Source organism: Silene latifolia, chromosome 10 (genome assembly GCF_048544455.1).
Source record: "Silene latifolia isolate original U9 population chromosome 10, ASM4854445v1, whole genome shotgun sequence".
Taxonomy (NCBI): domain Eukaryota; kingdom Viridiplantae; phylum Streptophyta; class Magnoliopsida; order Caryophyllales; family Caryophyllaceae; genus Silene; species Silene latifolia.
Window position 1 is genome coordinate 99,443,431 of NC_133535.1, and position 7,849 is coordinate 99,451,279.

At 41.6% G+C, this 7,849-nt stretch overlaps 1 non-coding gene across 1 annotated transcript; it reads left to right on the forward strand.

Annotated features, from left to right (window-relative positions):
* Nucleotides 1–6,288: 6,288 nt before the first annotated feature.
* Nucleotides 6,289–6,395, forward strand: LOC141609816 (small nucleolar RNA R71). Its single transcript, XR_012527725.1, has one exon. It is a non-coding gene; the product is annotated as a small nucleolar RNA R71 (small nucleolar RNA).
* The last annotated feature ends 1,454 nt before the right edge of the window (nucleotides 6,396–7,849 follow it).

Consider the following 7,849-nt stretch of genomic DNA (forward strand, 5'->3'; position numbering starts at 1 on the left):
GTCTCAGCTGAAGAATTAGAAACAGGAGATGAAGGTGGATCCTCCTCAAATAGAGCGTTCTCGTAGTAACTTGACAGAGTACTCAGCTCTTCCTCTGTCGGCAATATCCTAGATGATCGTCTCAACTCGCGCAAGGATTTCTCAATCTCGGGATTGAACGGTACTAGTTAACCACCATGTGACCTGCGCATAAGAAGAAACTACAAAAAGAATATAAGAAAAGTTTAAGGAACGGATGTCCCTTAAACTAAGAAAGACTAAATAAAAACAACCAAAAATTAGAACAATTGCCTCCCCGGCAACTGCGCCAAAATTTGATACCCGTCGTTGTGAGTACCAAAAATAATATTTATAATTTCCTATTAAAACTAACCTAGGCTAGTGGTAACAGGGTCGAACCACAAGGAGGCGAATGTAATTAATAATTGTCTAATTCTAGTCTAAGGTAACGAATGTGGGGGTTGAATTGATTTGGTCTACAGCTAAAGGCAATAAACTAAATAGACGGATAAAACAGATAAGAGAAGGGGTACTAGGATGGTCGGTTCACTATAGTTTCGGCGGCAGCATACTAAGTAGGTCTAAATCAAACACATGAGGCGGGAAAACAAGAGGTCCTCTCGGTCCACTCTTAACAAGTAGCATCTTTCGATCTCGCTACAAGTCCCTAATATCACTAATACTGACTCTCGTCCTGAGAAGTGACTAACGGTCTAAACTTTACCTATCTTTCGATCTTAGCATAGTTTAGTCATTTTAATTGGTGGTCTAACAACTGTCCCTATCTCTCGATCTAATGGGTCAGTCATATCCTAAACATTCAACTAGTCATGTGCACTCGATTCGTCGAATAAAGAATTAAAACAATTAAAACGAAGGTAACACCTCACGTGGTCAGTCGATCGACCAGGTATGGCGGTCGATCGACTGACACGCGATTTCAGTCTACTATTATACGCCGCCTAATCCTACAGATTCCCTACATCCTAGCACGAATAATTTAGCTACTCATGACTATGGTGGAAACAACAATAATATTAAGGATTAAAGCTACTGATTTCATGCTTGGATTAACGGAATAAAAGATTAGCATAAAACGATAATTATGGCTTTGGGAAACTAACTAGCAATTCCTATACTATCAACGCAATAAAGATGAACTGAAATAAGAAGAGGGGAATACCGAAATTTCAGAGGAATTGTAACGGAAAGATCAAAAGCACGAACGAAAATCCAATGTGAAACAATATTCCGAACCCTAATTATTTGATATTCTAAAAACTGATAAAAACTGAATGTTACTGGATTGAAAACTGAATGTCTATTCTCAAAACTCAAGCTGCGTTATAAAGGAAAAGTACGCAGCTATTATTTCTAAACCTAATATATCACGGGCTTGCTAATTCTCGATCTTCTAATTCACGTCTGAGTTAGCGTCTTGGTCGATCGACTGCTGGGACTGGTCGATCGACTGGTCTATGCTGAACAGTAGCTACTGGAACCCGTGGGTTGGTCGATCGACTGAAGGCAGTGGTCGATCGACCGAAGTAGCTGACACTTGACCTCTAACTTCTCGTGGATTTATCTTTTGGGCCTTGAAATGCGCACCAAGCTCGTTCCTTAAGTGAATACTTCACGTCAGATGCAGTGCAAGATACTTGGGGACGGATTTGGCTCAAAATCTACTCATTTCCGCATAAATCTGCAATATTACATAAAAATACGAAAGTAGACGAAATGGGGCAAATAGTAGCTTTAAACTACATAAATGAGCTCTGAAATGCGTGTAAAATAGGGTGTAAAACATCATATAAATGACACGCATCAAACTTCCCCAAACCAAACCCTTGCTTGTCCTCAAGCAAGAACTAGACTCGATCTAATGACCTATTAGAACGAGTTCAATCTCAGAGCGAATTGCAACATTTAAAGCCTAAACCATTTTAATGCAACAACTAACAATTAATTAGCAATGCGAATCATGCAAACGAATTATGAAGTCGTTAAAAACTGCTGAACCGTCGACTATAGAGACTTATCAAATTGGACTCTCGCGGGTCGCTCATATCACACATAAGCACAGGTGAATATATAAGAGGATAGAAAGAATTCATTTTGTAAAGACTCTCACCTAACTACGACCTATAAGAACATGCCTGCAATATAATATAAAAGTAATCTATATGACCGTACATATGCATTCCAACAGAACTAATGACCATGACACATGCCGAGGTATATATGTATATGTGAGGTATGGGTAAGAAGAGGCAAAACATTTATGGAAAAGTGGAGGTACAAGTGATCAAGCTAGTACCAAAACGGAACCATATGACAACATCCTTCTTCTTGCTCAAAATTCAATCGATGCGGTGCTATTAGCAAGCACAAAACTCACAATCTCCAGTATAACAGTAATCAACCAACTCCCCATAAGATACTAATGCCACATGGGAGCAAAAATCGCCATAAAATAAGGACCTTGAATTATGCGAATTGATTTTCTTTCGGACCCCAGTCGATCGACCAGAATGGGCAGTCGATCGACTGCTTCAACAGTACAGAACTCTTTCCTTTTTCGAAATATTTTTCATCTTTTTTTTTTCTTTTTTGCTTTTCAACTCTCTTCCTCCTTCATTCTTTTCATCCAACTAAATCTCAATAAGAGTATATGCTACCAAAAACTAAGTAACAATCCCAAAAATCATAAACTACTAGTTTGACAAGGGCAGGCTAAGTGTAGGATGTAGTAATGGGACAAAAAGGCTATTTTTGGCAGTGTGAAGCTTATGAGCAAAACGAATAAAGGGAAACCTCTACCACATGTGTCAACAAACCACAAACCGAATGCATACAGGTATTAAGCAGATTAAGTTCATATTTATGCACATTAATGAAACATGTCTCATAAGGAGTACTACTCATATTCCTAGATAAACTGGTCATAGATGACACCAGTTATAGGCTCTAAACTCAGAAAATGATGTAGTTTGCCAAAAATCAAAGTCAAGTCTCAAGCTCAGCAAGAAATTAACGAAAACTCGTAGACTATGCATATATGATTCTACTAATAACATGTCAGTTAGCACGGCTTAGGCATAAAACAGATGCAAATAAATGCAATGTCATCATTGAAATACTACCGTTCCGACTCGACCTATATGCTAAAATAAACGTGCAATTTTTTGAATTTTTGAAATTTTTCAATTTTTTTTTGAAATTTTTGTATATATGAGAAAGTAAACAACAATGCAAGACAAAATATAAACGTGAATGCAAACAAATGAAGTGCAACGCAAAACCCTTCCCCAAACCAAATCGCACAATGTCCCCATTGTGCAAAATCATGTAATGAAAGAAAAGAGAAACGGGAATTTGCGAGAAAATAATGAAATATGACATGAAGTGGAACTCGGGAACTCACAAGACTTTAAGCGCAGAAAAAGGAAACCTCCCCAAACCAGCGTGAGCTAGGAGGTTTCAGTAGCCAGCAGTGCTACCAATAAGTACCTGAAAAGACAAACAATACCACACATAAAACCTAGAAAACAATAACGAAGCGGTAATTTTGTGTAAAATTTAGAAAAATAGAAGAAATAAATAATATGACGGAAGATAAAGTGGAGTAGAAAACTCCCTCAATTCCGCAAATCGACCAAACACAGCAGGGGAGAGGTCGTGAACAGGTACAGCAGTGCAGGGCGGTCGATCGACCACATAGCCCAGTCGATCGACCAGAGTGAACAGGAACAGAAGCTCCTGGAACTGTGCAACCAGTCGATCGACCATACAGACCAGTCGATCGACTGAAAATACTGCTGTAACTTCTGATTTCTTCGTATTTGCTCAATAACTTGAGCTAATGAGGTCCAAAAACCTGCAAGTGCACAATATTACGCGCCCAAAATTGCGCAAAACCCAAAGTAAAGTCTAAAGTGCTTAAAAATTCCTAAGCAAAATAATTAAATGCGAAGTCTCGCGCACACAAAAGCACTAAAAAGGAGAGTCTAACAAAAGCAAATGAATAAAGGTTTTTGATAAAGCATGTGATCAACTAATAGTTGATCAAGAACGGCCACGGAATGGCCCACTTCGTCGGCTTCTGGCTACAAGAGGTAGCCTCAACAGTGATCATCTTCTCAGCTGCACCCTTCACAACTTCAGCATCCACAGAACTCAACGGATCAACATGTCGGACATCTTCCCACTCAATGACCTCTTCGGACTCGTCAGAATCCAAATCAGACTCCGTTGCTTTGACCGACTCATCTTCAGGCTCCTCATCAGTGCCATAGCTAAGGCATCCTAGACCACCTCTTTGAATGATCGGCTCCTTCATAGCTGGAGCTACATGCGGCTCTTCCTTCCCCAAACCAGCTCCTGCAATATCTAAAACAGAAGAATCTTCCTCCACTTTGCTCCTAATCTGGGGCGGAGGTGTCACAACAGGAGTAGGAATAGAGACAGGCATATCAGGAAGTATAAAATAAGATTTCCTTTCAGAAACCGTATTGCAAGTGACAGGCCACATGGGGTCTTTCTTCCTAGCTGTATGGGCAAAGACAATGGAATGCTTCCCCACTTTGAAGGTCAAGGTCCCAGAGCCAACATCCATAACTGCACCAGCAGTGTGCAGAAATGGTCTACCTAGTATGATAGGTATGTGTGCATATTCGGGCATATCTAGTACCACGAAGTCAACAGGGAAGAAGAACTTCCCTATTTGCACGGGGATGTCCTCTAAGACTCCTATTGGCTGGACCGTAGACCGATCAGCCATCTGTACTATCATGTTTGTGACTGTAAACCTATTCAACTTCAGCTTTCTAGCAAGACTCAAGGGCATTACACTAATACTGGTCCTAGGTCACATAAGGCTTTCTCAATAGGAAAGGTGCCAATATTACACGGGACTGAAAAACTACCCGGGTCTTCTAGCTTAAGGGGTGCAGTATGAGACAAATAAGAGCATGTCTCCTCAGTTAATGCGACAGTATGCACAGTTTTAAGTGACTTCTTTTTAGACAGTAATTTCTTCATAAACTTCATGTAAGCAGGCACTTGATTAACTAATTCTAGGAAAGGTACTTGTACGTTTAAGCTACGAACAACATTTTCAAATTTATTGAAAGATACCTGTTCCTTCGTCGGCACTAATCTCTCTGGATAAGGGGCTGTAAGAAGCAACTTAGCCCTCTCCTCTAAATCTCTCATGCCGACATCGGTGGACTTAGGCTGAAAGTCCACTACCTTCTCTTTGTTGAAGCTTGACCCTTCTTCAGACCGTCTCAAATGTGAGCCATTAATTGACATAGGGTCGTATTGAACCGGATCGACCCCTCAAAGACTCGGGTCTTGCCTTAATATTTTCGGATCGTCGTGCCCTCAAACAAGTGATCCCTCAAGTTATTAGGCATCGGAGGACGAAAAGGTTCACTATCGCAGCCCTCGGTCGATCGACCAGAGAGGTCAGTCGATCGACTGACTTGAACAGGACCAGAAGCTACTGTTTGTCGCACTTCAGTCGATCGACCGGGTATGTCAGTCGATCGACTGCCATACCTGCTGATCGTCTTTTTCTTTCCACTTTTCGTTCCAGCTTTCTTTTGACTCGGTCCCGCCTCATCTTTTTCAGCAGCGTCCTCGACTATGGCAGGCCCCTCAAGGGTAGACCCGCTCCACAAAGTGATGGCATTAAGGGTCTCTTTCTGATCCGTTTGAGTCGGTAAGTGTCCCGGAGCTCGAGTGGTATTCTTGCTAGCCAATTGAGCAATTTGGCTCTCTAGCAGTTTCATTCCGGCCTCTCTAGATTGGGACTCCTTTTGCAACATATTCTTCAATTCAGCAAAGTCGGAATTTTGGGTTTGTTGCTGCTGCGGCACATAGGGAGGTTTTTGGTACTGTTGTTTCTTATGAGGAGGCACATAAGTCTGTTGCTGCTGCTGCTGTGGAGGTTGAGTCAGATTCAGGACATTCTGGCTACTCCACCTCAAGTTGGGATGGACATTCGGCTCATAGTACGTGTTTGTCTGCCTGTAATGTTGAAAGGCAGCACAGGACTCGAAGGGAATAGGACAATTTTCTGAAACATGTCCCTCAGCTCCACATCTTCTACAGACGAAAGGACCGTCTGAAACAGCATTATGGGTGGCTAAGTCATCAATGATGTTCCACCCCTTAGTCTCTCCCATATTCTCAGCAAATCGGCCATTGGCTGCAGCATCCAAAATAGCCCTCTGTTCGTCATACAGCCCGTTATAGAACTGATTGCAAAGACTCCATTTTTCGAACCCATGGTGCGGAATAGTTCGCACTAGCTTCTTGAAACGGACCCATGCTTCATGAAATTTCTCGTCAGGTCCCTATTTAAAGCTCGTGATCTGAGCTCTAATGGCATTCGTTTTCGATGCAGAGAAGTATTTCTTGTAGAATGCCAAGGCCAAAGAATTCCAGTCGGTGATCCCATGAGCAGCTCGATCTAGATCTCTGTACCACTCCCTTGCAGCATCGCGGAGTGAGAATATAAACATAGTCTCCTTTATCTGGTCCTGGGTCACACCGGTCGACGGGGGTATAGAGCAGCAATAATCAATAAATATCTCCATATGCTTGGCTGCATCTTCATTTGCAGCACCCCCGAACTGGTTTCTCTCAACCAAGTTGATATAGGAAGACTTCGGTTCGAATTTCCTATCAGCTCCAGGTAATTCGAACCCCTTGTATAGATTTGCAGCTGTCGGTTCAGAGTGACTGGAAATAGTCGCTTCCTCAGCCATCTCTAGGAAGTCTGGAGAAGTGACGGTCTCAGCTGAAGAATTAGAAACAGGAGATGAAGGTGGATCCTCCTCAAATAGAGCGTTCTCGTAGTAACTTGACAGAGTACTCAGCTCTTCCTCTATCGGCAATATCCTAGATGATCGTCTCAACTCGCGCAAGGATTTCTCAATCTCGGGATTGAACGGTACTAGTTCACCACCCTGTGACCTGCGCATAAGAAGAAACTACAAAAAGAATATAAGAAAAGTTTAAGGAACGGATGTCCCTTAAACTAAGAAAGACTAAATAAAAACAACCAAAAATTAGAACAATTGCCTCCCCGGCAACGGCGCCAAAATTTGATACCCGTCGTTGTGAGTACCAAAAATAATATTTATAATTTCCTATTAAAACTAACCTAGGCTAGTGGTAACAGGGTCGAACCACAAGGAGGCGAATGTAATTAATAATTGTCTAATTCTAGTCTAAGGTAACGAATGTGGGGGTTGAATTGATTTGGTCTACAACTAAAGGCAATAAACTAAATAGACGGATAAAACAGATAAGAGACGGGGTACTAGGATGGTCGGTTCACTATAGTTTCGGCGGCAGCATACTAAGTAGGTCTAAATCAAACACATGAGGCGGGAAAACAAGAGGTCCTCTCGGTCCACTCTTAACAAGTAGCATCTTTCGATCTCGCTACAAGTCCCTAATATCACTAATACTGACTCTCGTCCTGAGAAGTGACTAACGGTCTAAACTTTACCTATCTTTCGATCTTAGCATAGTTTAGTCATTTTAATTGGTGGTCTAACAACTGTCCCTATCTCTCGATCTAATGGGTCAGTCATATCCTAAACATTCAACTAGTCGTGTGCACTCGATTCGTCGAATAAAGAATTAAAACAATTAAAACGAAGGTAACACCTCACGTGGTCGGGCGATCGACCAGGTATGGCGGTCGATCGATCGACACGCGATTTCGATCTACTATTCTACGCCGCCTAATCCTACAGATTCCCTACATCCTAGCACGAATAATTTAGCTACTCATGATTATGGTGGAAACAACAATAATATTAAGGATTAA